Raw genomic sequence first — 11,792 nt, 5'->3', positions numbered from 1 at the left:
TAAACTAACGGCATAGCTGGATGCCGTTAGACGGATAGGATGTAATTGGCTAATATTTAAAACTATGAGGACTAAATTGACAAAAATACAAATTTTGGACTGAAGTTGCGAAAGTAGCAAACCACTGGGACGAAAATGACCATTAACTCAATAAAATCAGTGGGATATAATAAAAGTAATCAATGATAAATGAACAGAGAATCTTTTGTTTTTGTATGAGATGCTTGTGGTGAGATATTTAACAAACTCCACTCCCATTTCAATTACAACATCTCCATTCAACTCTCATTTACATTTACTACCATTACCACTGCCATTGCCCAAATCCTTTCGTCAATCATCTTCTTCTTATCGATTACGGTACGTAATCTCTATTCTATTTCATTTCTCCAATTCATTATTATTATTATTATTATGATCCATTCATTTCACTTGTGGTGTTTACTTGTACGATTGCGCATGCATCCATCCATCGCGTTACTCATTATTATTATTATTATTATACTACTGATGATACTAGCTAAGCTTCTAATATTATTTGTTTAATCAGTCTCATTATCTGACATTAGCTAGGGTTGACTAAATGAACCATAACGAAACACAGGCCGTCGTATATGTTCAATTGTGTTGGTGGACGATGGGAGAGATTATTGATTCATAAGTAAAATATATGGATATGAATGCTAATGTTAAGAGAAACAACAACACAAACTTGGTACCTCGACCCAACCGTTGACACTGACCATTCTTGGTTTGGTTAGCCAAATCAAATAAAACAACACGAACAAGGAAGTCCGTCCAGTTAGGTGTTCATTTGTCCGCTAAAAGCTTCATCAACGAAGGTGAACAAGACCTTGTTCGGTTCGGATGATTTGGCAAATGCTTAAGCGGAAAACACTAGAAATTCAATTTAATATGCAACAACAATCGTCTTTAGGTTCTCAAAACATATGATTACATGTCATGTTGATATATTTCTTTTTGATTTATCTATTTATAAGTTTTATATTTTTAGTTTGTGAACTGATCTTCTAGTAAACGCCTCGGGATCTGCTCAGTAATGGATGCCTCAGGAGTTGGTGCTGTGAAAGAAGTTGCAGCCAAACTAGATGCCTTCACGGAAGAGGTGTACGTCTCTCAATCTAAATTGTACAAAGAATTCGTAAGCATGTCTACGTTTGATAAAGCATGGACCTTCAAGTCATCCACCGGTATACACACTCTATTTTCATATGCTCTTTTTATTATATTTACTAGGATCGTTTTCTAACTTGTGGGCTGCAGGTCAGCGAACTCACGCTATGTTTACACTAACGCAACCGAATCTGTTAGCGAATAAGAAGAAGAAACTTATATTGTCAAGTGTGATCTCTGAAGATTCAAGTGATGGTTTAGATGTTGAATGGACACCATTTCCAATCGATGTTACAGGTGCATCTTTGATGGTTCCTTCACCATCAGGCTCAAAGCTGCTTGTGGTTAGAAATCCTGAAAATGATTCACCAACTCAATTTGAAATATGGGGCCCGTCCCAGTTAGAGAAGGAGTTTCGTGTTCCTCAGTCCAAACATGGCTCTGTGTATGCAGATGGATGGTAAGTTTTTCTGACAATAGTCTTCCAAAGTTAAATATTAGGTGGTGTTTGGATTTGTATATGTAATATGATTGTGATATGGTGCACAAGAGTCTGTTTGTAATGTGTTACTGCTGCTTGAAGATACTTTAGATTTTAGAAGTTTCATTGCAATGCTACTCCAATGACATAAGATGAACTCTTACACACATACACACACACAGAGGAGAGGGCTCTAGGCAAAACATAGTTTTTTTTGCCAGAACAAGAATACAATAAATAATTCATTTTTTCAATCTTAAAAAGTTATAAAATATAAGAAAATGGTTTAAGTACATTTTTAGTCAAGTATAAGCAAAATTCGTTTATTTATAGCACTTACAAATGTGCAAATCCTGTGTAGGTTAAATATTCTACACATAATCTACACATGTGTAGGTAAAATAAAAAAAATAAAAACTATGAACAAATTAGTTAATAGTTTTTTTTATATATAGATAGCATAGCCACTTGTATGTTAGAATTAAAAAAGTTACAAAGAATATGGACCATTGATAGGAAAATTAAATGATTTAGGTTTGTTCTTTTTGTTCTCTTAATATTTTGATAGACCAAAACCTCTCCGAGGACATGGTTGGAGATAGGAATTCTAGGAGAAGTAGGATTAAAGTTAAAGATTTTTAGGGAGAAAGGAGCACCTTAAGGCTTCTATTTACCTTATTTTGGTCACACACCATATAGTATTATTATTATTTTATTATTACTAGTATTGTTTTATTATTACTATTATTATTAGTATTATTATTATTAATACTATTATTATTATTATTATCTCATTTAATATATATTGCCTCATACATATGTATTACAGAGCTGAGGGTCTCTCTGAAAGCCACCTCTTTATCCCGTTGGATAGAGGTACGGTGTGCCTACATCCCACCCTCCCTAGACCCTACTTATAGCTTTCCTGTTGGTGGGACTTAACTGGGTATGATTGATTGATATGATTGAATATTTAGTGTGTTGTAATGAACCTTACTCTCTCTCTATATATATTCACATATACATATGCATAGAACTGATTGTATGGACTTTGATCCGAATGTTAATCCTGTTTTATCATTATTGATTGTGTATAAGATGTCAATCATTTGTGTAAAACTAATTGCTGAAATTTGTGTCAACTGATGGAATGAGTATTTAACTAATTGTTTGGAATAGGTTTGAGGGGATCTCATGGAGCTCAGATGAAAGTTTAATTGCTTATGTGGCAGAAGAACCAGCTGTGCAGAAGCCATCATTTAGTCATACAGATGGTTACAAAAGCGGTTCCAATTCAACCGATAAGGATGTTAATACTTGGAAAGGTCAAGGGGATTGGGAGGAAGATTGGGGCGAAGCCTATGTTGGAAAGAGGCAGCCTGCACTCTTTGTTATTAATATTAACAGGTTCGGAAAATCACAAACTTTTATCACAATAATAATAATAACAGTAATAATAATAATAATAATAATAATAACAAATTTTGATATAAAGTTTACATTCTTTTGTTTTATTATTTTAGTGGAGATGTTCGTGCTGTACAAGGGATTGAGAGGTCACTGAGTGTGGGACAAGTTGTGTGGGCCCCAACAACCAAAGGGTTACATGAGTATTTGCTTTTTGTCGGGTGGCCTTCAGACACTAGGAAGTTTGGAATGATATATTGCTATAATAGACCTTGTGCTATATATGCTGTAAAAGCTCCATCATTTGGATCAGAAATTAGTGACAATGATGTAAATGATAATCCATCTATTATTAATCTGACTCATGGTGTGAGTAGTGCTTTCATCCCACGTTTCACGTAAGTAATTGCACGCTTAGTTAAATTTTTAAACCATTTTTTCATGACGGTATTATTTGTTTTCAGTCCAGATGGAAAGTTTCTTGTGTTTTTATCTGCCAAAAGTTGTGTAGACACTGGGGCACATTCTGCCACACATTCTATTCATAAAATTGAATGGGACAGTGAATGAGAACCAAAGCCTGCAAAGATTGTTGATGTGGAGAGCTGACATGCCATCATATTTTTAAGCTTTTAATATTTTGGAGGTTTTAAAGCTAACTTTTAACACTGTTAACACGGGATTAACCTGCAACCATTGGTTTCTTTAGGTTCCTGTTGTGATGTGTCCGGAGGATGATGGCTTCCCTGGAATCTACTGTTTTGATGTGCTTAGTAAACCATGGCTTTCAGATGGTTCTACAATGATAATATCTTCCTTTTGGCGCAGTGTTGGAGTTGTACTTTCTGTGAATGTGTTAAGGTAATACACGCACGCGCGCGGCGCGCACATACACACACATATGTTTGGAGAGAGAAAGAGAGGGATCATGAGAAAATTTAAAAGATGCGAAAAAACTGAGAAAACCACCTTTTAAAGAAGATTTTTTTTTTTCATTCTTTTTATATATTATCGATCTATGCCAAAAAAAACTATGTGTTAGTCGGAAGCTACAAATATATACCTTGTATGTTACAGGTATCTTAGTTGATCGTTTTACTTCTCTGTTTACAGTGGGAAAGTTACAAGAATCACTCCCAGTAATTCAAATCATTCATGGAGTTTACTTACACTTGATGGCGATAACATCCTTGCTGGTACCAGATTAGCCTAATCTGTTTCAAAATATGATTTATAAGTAATAAGAGAACTTCACTAAACAAATATATTTTGTTTTCATGTTCCCATTTGAAGTATCTAGCAGCCTTGTAGATGTCCCTCAGATCAAATATGGTAGTATAACAAAGGAGGAATCTAAAGATGCCACCTGGCGCTGGCTCGATGTTTCAAGTCCCACATCCGAATCTCAAAAAAAAGGTATGTCCGTCTTCTTTTAGAGACAGTAACTCTATTAACAGTTCCTAAAAAGTACTTGAATAATATGGTTAAAACAGGTTAAATCGTTACTCTCTTCTCTCCAATTTGACATTTTGAAGATACCCGTCAAGGATGCCTCTGAAAACCTCACAAAAGGTATCCTTATTCTAAGAAGTTAATGCAAGAAAATATTATATATCGGTCAAGGACCGATATTTGAGATATTGGTTATTGCGGTAGGATATTAGTAATTTTAATAACATACCAAATTTATATATATAGCAATTTAACACTAACAATTCAGTATACTCTCCTACCATTAACAAATAAATCTTTTGCAACTTACAGAACACTAACATTTGTAGCAAGTTAGAACTGATTAAGACTTAAAACACTAACAATAAACACTAAAAATTGACAATTAAGACCCAAAAAACTAATATCGGGAAAATCAGTGATATATCGGTCAAATTTCGGTTAATTTCTCTGATATTATCGGTACCGATATTCTGCTAGAGGTCCGATAACTGCTATGGCACTGAGATTGACTGCGTTGTCCTTATGAGATAAATGTTGGTGTATATCTTTACATCTTTAGTTTATTTGCATCTAATTAGCTAGCAACTTGATCCATTTTAGGTGCTTGCAAACCTATGGAAGCACTATATGTATCCTCAAAATCAAAGCATGAGGAGTGTGATCCAATGATTGTAATACTTCATGGAGGCCCTCACACTGTTTCATTGTCAAGTTTCTCAAAGACCTCCGGGTTTCTTGCTTCAATTGGATATAGCCTGTTAATTGTGAATTACAGGCAAGTGTGCTGGTTCCAAATAATATCCAATACAATAGGGCTTGTTGGTTTTATTTCTTCTATTTTTTTGGTTTTATTTGGAAGCATAAATAACAATGTTCTTGCAGAGGTTCAATTGGATTTGGTGAGGAGGCATTGCAATCACTTCTGGGCAAAATCGGAACACAGGTGTCAATTAATTTTTTTTTGTTAACAATTTAATTTTCTCTGCATTTTAATTTGGTTTGCTTGTATGAAGGATGTAAATGATGTCCTCGCAGCCATAGATCATGCTATTGACCTGGGACTTGCAAACCCATCTAAAATAGCCGTGCTTGGTGGGTCCCACGGTGGTTTCTTAACCACTCACTTAATTGGGCAGGTATTTTAACTTAATCTTTCTGTAAATATTATACACTATGAATGAGTAGCGGTTATTTATCGGTGCTATGAGTTTGAGCAGGCACCAGATAAATTTGCTGCAGCTGCCACGAGGAACCCGGTCTGTAATCTTGCATTGATGGTTGGCACATCGGATATACCCGATTGGTGCTTTGTTGAAACATTTGGAACCTCGTGGCCTACTACATATACCGAAGCCCCGTCAGCAGAACTTCTCTATTCTTTTCATCAAAAATCCCCTATTTCGCATGTTTCAAAGGTACATAGGATAGTCATTTCACTTTTTTATAGAACTATGAATACTTAATTTGATATGTATTTGTTTATTTTTACTAATTATTTGATATTTTCAGGTGAAAACACCTACGCTTTTCCTCCTTGGGGCTAAAGATCTTCGTGTCCCGGTTTCACAAGGATTGCAAGTAATGACCATTGCTTTTCATTGTAATCAACTACTCTACATTTACATCATTTAGCAGCTGTTGCTAATGTAAAACATTTTGTTGGTCCACAGTATGTTCGAGCATTGAAGGAAAACGGAGTTGTGGTGAAACTGATTGTTTTTCCCGAAGATTTGCATCCAATTAACAGGACATTCCCATTTTTCAAAGTTATGATATATCAAACGTTACATATAGGGGTGGCAATCTTGACCCAAACCCTTTCAAATGAGTCAATTTGAGTTGTTTTAAAAATTAAATGAGTTGGTTTGGGTAAAAGGTTTTAACTAAATCGGTCAAAATGAGTTATTTGAAATTCCATTCTTTTATTTTCGGGTCAAAACGGGTCGACAAGTTCAAAGAAATGGGTCGATAATTCGATATGGGTTAGTGTCCTAAGGAAATGTGATAGGTTTCGGATCGGAACGGGTTTTCGTACAAGACTGGTTTCGGCACAAAACGGGTTTTAGATTGGAACGGGTTCGGTTCTGGTTTCAAGCCAACACGAGTTTTCACCCGTGACGGGTTGGGTTTTGGTTTCTTTATGGTCGATTCCGGACTCGTTTTTGTCCGTTTTTTCAGTTTCGTTTTTGTTCGGTTTGAATTCTTTTAGTTTCGCTTTGATTGATTTTTTCGATTTCGATTGATGTGGTCCGGTTTTTGCTTTTTGTTTCATTTTCGTCGATTTTTTCGGTTTCGGTTCAATTCTCGGTGGGCCTTTTTTTTAATGGAACGAGGACAACGTAGGAAACATTTTAGTGTTTTTACTTTTTTTTGTTTATGATTTATATTTTGAGTTATAATTTTTTTATTATTATTTTTGAATATATTTTTTTGAGGTTTTTTTATCTTAATAGAAAACCCCTCAAAAAAAATAATACAAAAATCATAACTTAAAATATAAATAAAAACCAAAAAAATTTAAAAAACTAAAATGTTTCCGCCGTTATTCTCGTTCACAAAAAAAACTCAAAACCCGGTCCGACCCTAACCTATTCCGACCCAAACCTTAATTGACCCGTTCTGACCCAAACTCCTTTTGATCCATGACTCATTTCAACCCATGACTCGTTCGACCCAACCCAACCCAACCCATTTGCCACCTCTAGTTACATACATTATTGATTTCTATCATAACTTGCATGCATGTCCTCTAACTTTCATTTTTCTAGTTTGACATCGACTCTCAAAAGTCAAATATCTAGTGCCATTTTGTGTTTGTAGTTTAATCACTTTTAGTAACACATTATTTGTCTTATGTACCATATATTTATATGTGATTGATTTGTGTCGCAGACCACAATCAGATTTTGAGAGCTTTGTCAATATAGGAGTCTGGTTCAAGAAGTATTGCAAGTAATGTTGATATCGAACCGACAGATAGGTTTGTATAGATCTAATCCGTGTTTTTAACAATACATCATGTCCTTGAATTCTAAACCAAATCTTTCTATCGGTGGTTCTTGGATTTAAACATGTGGTTTTGCTCATGAATATCTGTTGGATTCGGGTTTATGCAGATATTAGTTTAAACATGAACTTGAAAGTTGAACATACAAAACCTTTGAAACTTTGGCAATCTAATTAACAACTTTTGTATTATATCATATTTGAAAAGAGAAAAACTTTGGTTGGCTAATAATTGAAAAGGTAGTTACAAGTGTTGTTAGATGGGTTTGTTTTAAGTAATTATTGAGAGGATAACAATTATGGTTTGTTTTGAGATATTAGTTGTAGTTTGCATAAATTGTTATCATTTGTAGCCAACTCATTTATAAACACAAACTGACAACATGTGGGCAGATAGCAAATTTCGTTTTGATACTATCATATCATATGTAACAAACAAACACGACTCTGCAAGTCTGTTCTAAAAAAAATACTAGAAAAGTCTACGAATAATGTGTTGTATCATGTTTGGGATATATATATTTATCTCGCCTAATGGATATAAATTTAAGAGCATCCGGTTGCCTAATGGATAAAGTTATGTAGACTACATGTGTGTGAATGAACTCAATCTCTCCCCAAAAATAGGTGCGAAGCCACATGCATTTGAATGATGTCAAGTGACCTCATCAATTTTTTTATATTTTATACAACGACCATGTAACTAAAACTTGAGTAGGTGTTTTAGAAATCGACCCATATACTAAATTTAGAAAACAAATGTGATACATGGTTCAATGGTTAACTTCATCTTTCTTAACTTAAAGAATGAGTAGAGTAGGTATTATTAGAAATCAACTCATATAATAAATTCGAAAAAACATCTTATTTTTACTTAAAAGACATGTAGGTATTTTTTTTTTAATTTGACCCATATAATGAATTTAAAAAACATATGTGATGCATGATTCAATGGTTTACTTCATCCTTCTTAACTTAAAAAACGAGTAGGTAATTTTAGAAATCGACATATATAATAAATTTAAAAAACAAATGTGATACTGTCATACTGATAAACTAGGGTATAGCTCGTGTTACACACGGGTGGAAAAACATGTCAACAAACATAATAAATTTAAACAACAAATTCAAGCAACACAATACCTTTTCAACTTTCGGACCAAAACGTTAACCAATTACATTGTCTAGATATTAAAAGTTAAAAGTTACAATACGTTAATGTACATCGAACAACCAAAAATCATCAACAAAAGACATAAACATGTTATTTCATATTAAACCACAATCAAATTCTTCAAACATTCTATCAAATGAAACCATTTTGCTTCACCACCTGAAAATATAATAAAACAATAGCATCCAATTTAAATATACCATAATAACATATTTAATAATGAGTTCCATTTGAACATTAATAAAGTTGTTTTTATTAAAACAAAATAACATACAACAATAAACAAAGTAAAATGACAACATAAAACATCTTTCTAACTTAAACCATTAAACCAAAAAGAGATATCAATAAAAACATTTTTTGGCTGTCATTTTATACCTAACAAATTTGATACTCTTTTAAAACAACCCGTTTTGAAATATTTTCAAATAGTTACAAAATATAAAAAAATTGAAATTAGTCAACTTCAAAAAATTATGAAATTCTTTTTGATTTTTTACCAATCTTGCAACAAATTTTAAATCACTGGCATTAATATTTTGTTAAACTTGAAAAACTTAAAAACGTTTTACAATAAATGAATTTTTAAATAACTTTGGAAAGATTAAAAAAATTTATGTTGACTTTGAAAATAATTAAAGGTGAAAAAATATGATACAAAATCAATGAAAACAAAATATAAACGTATAGGAAATAAATTATCAAATATTTTTAATATTCTTTGAAAACATTATGAAGATTTAGACCATAAAATTGTTTGGATGTTATAATTAGAAGATTTATATTATGTTTAAAAAATTATTAGTTAAAATGTGTAAAAATATAATACGTGTTTATTATACATTATTGAGAAATTTAGTGACATTAATATTTTGTGAACACAAATTCAAAAAAAAAAATTGAACATACATAACCAAATTTAAAACGGTGAATATAAAAAGAAAATTATGTTTCGGGTGTGGAATCTCATAATCAATTGAATCTACTATAAATAATAACAATAAAAAATTAATATGTGATTAATTTAATTTTTGAAAAACAAAGTGAAATGTATATTAATAATTCGTTGAAAAAAATGCATGGTTGTAGCGAAAATATTGAAATTTGGATGCAGTTATGATGGAATATCAATAAAGAATACGATATCGAATGGTAAACTTATAAGTGACCAAAATTTAAGTTTAAATTTGGTTTTCCATGTAAGGATAAAAATAATTTGAAATATCTTGATTCATGGAAATAATAATATTAATAAATTATGAAAAGTTGTCATGTTAAATAATATTCACCAAATCATATGTGCCGAATAATATTTAAAAATGATGATAAAACGGTTATTTAATTTATGATATATTAAGTATTTATTATTAGCAATTATGTCAATTTGAATATTGTGTTCTAAAATAACGTGTTTATTATTTTAGTATTAATTAATAATTAATATTCACGTAAATTAAAGTAAGATTACATTACAATTATGGTAAGTATTTGTAGTTTGACAATCAGTTTTTTGAAAATTAAAATGATAACTTATTCTAGTTAATGCCAAATCACAAAAATTAAAATCAAATCGGTTCTAATTTTACTAATATGACTAATTAATTTAGAAATAAAAATCAGTTAATATTTAATAATAATACGTAGCTTAATTTAGGAATGAAATAATAATAACAATAATAAAAAACATAAATTCTTTCCTTAACTATCGTTATTATAGTCAAACCTTTAAAACAAAAATTATATTCAAATAATCATCTCCAAAAATAACCGATTGATTATTGAAAAAAGTATTATTAGAATGTATATATAATAAGTTTTAATATTTCCATGTTTAAGGTTTTTCCGAAATCAGTTTATATTTAATAATAATAAATTGAAAATACTTTAGGAATCAAATAATAACAATAATAAAAAACATAAATTATTATTCCTTAATTATCGTTTTTATAGTCAAATCTTTAAATAAAATTTGAATTTCAAATTATAGTCAACAGGTTAAATATTAAATTAGATTTGAATACCAATTATAGTTAAATAATAACATATCAACTTAATGTACATTTAAATTTTTTAAAAATTCTATAATAAATTATATTTGAAAGATAAATATTATATTGTAAGATATATTTTAAATTATAATATAAAATATTATAAAAAATTAGTAAATTTATAACTGATATTTCTGGAATATTAAAGATCAATATTGTCTCCAATCGATATGATTCCGCTAAATTATATATGAAACAAATAACCCGTTAAATTATATATGAAACAAATAATTTACAAACAAATTTATTAAACATTCAAAAAAATTATAATTAACAAAATATTAATTCGAAGTTTCTGACCTTTGATAAAACTGAATCAAAATTGGCCGGAAAAAAAATCATAAATTGGACGGAAATTATGTTTGTTAATATTTAGTAAAGAAAACAATAACAAATTAGACAGAAAAAAAATCAGAAATTAGACAAAAATTCACTTCTTAATATTTAGTAAACAAAACAATAAGAAAGTGGCCGGAAATTAAAGAAATTGGACGGAAATAAATTACCTTTAATATATTAAACGTATGATCGATCTGTTATAATCATCATTAAATGACCAAAAATATCGTTATAACATCGTCTCTGAGGAACGACCAATTGAACGGAATCGAATCGATTGGAGACATCAATAACCTTGGAAATGAAGAAAGTCATAGTAGATTCAACAGTTGTTGGTAAATATTTTAGACGTTCGATGTTGGATATGAGCGAAAGAATTAGGGTTCGTATCTTCGTGAGGAGGTTAGAGAGAAAAATGAGTGGTTAAATTGGTTGTGGATTATGAAAAATGGACCGGGTATAGTTTTCTGTGGACGAAGCGGGTTATTTAGGGGTCATGGGTTATAAATATTGTAAAATGGGTCCGTGTGGAGGGATTTTAATATTGATTTATTTTAATTGCTAGAAATTAATAGAATAGGAAATATTACACATGACATCTATGTAGCATCCTATGTGAAAGGCCTAGAATGGTGCCATCTATACAATTGTATTGCTTTAATAGTATTTAAATATAGTTAACTTAATCTTTCTTAAATTAAAAAGAAAAGAAAAAAAACCACAAATTGATGATTCGAAACATAGTTAA

At 30.9% G+C, this 11,792-nt stretch overlaps 1 pseudogene across 1 annotated transcript; it reads left to right on the top strand.

The window, feature by feature from the left end:
- Nucleotides 1-220: 220 nt before the first annotated feature.
- On the top strand, nucleotides 221-7,627 carry LOC143615830 (acylamino-acid-releasing enzyme-like; annotated as a pseudogene). The gene is made up of 17 exons (XR_013150548.1): nucleotides 221-360; nucleotides 1,036-1,211; nucleotides 1,285-1,594; nucleotides 2,795-3,022; nucleotides 3,139-3,420; nucleotides 3,487-3,619; nucleotides 3,732-3,883; nucleotides 4,136-4,218; nucleotides 4,316-4,446; nucleotides 4,516-4,594; nucleotides 5,078-5,252; nucleotides 5,360-5,420; nucleotides 5,491-5,613; nucleotides 5,695-5,892; nucleotides 5,987-6,055; nucleotides 6,148-6,221; nucleotides 7,367-7,627. The product of XR_013150548.1 is annotated as an acylamino-acid-releasing enzyme-like (transcript).
- Nucleotides 7,628-11,792: the final 4,165 nt, after the last annotated feature.

Source organism: Bidens hawaiensis, unplaced genomic scaffold, assembly GCF_021521415.1.
Source record: "Bidens hawaiensis isolate Kalapana, Puna unplaced genomic scaffold, B.hawaiensis_p1.1 tig00044639_1, whole genome shotgun sequence".
In the NCBI taxonomy this organism is placed as follows: Eukaryota; Viridiplantae; Streptophyta; class Magnoliopsida; order Asterales; family Asteraceae; genus Bidens; species Bidens hawaiensis.
The sequence above is the reverse complement of the archived record's forward strand: the minus strand, read 5'-3'. Positions and strand labels throughout refer to the sequence as shown.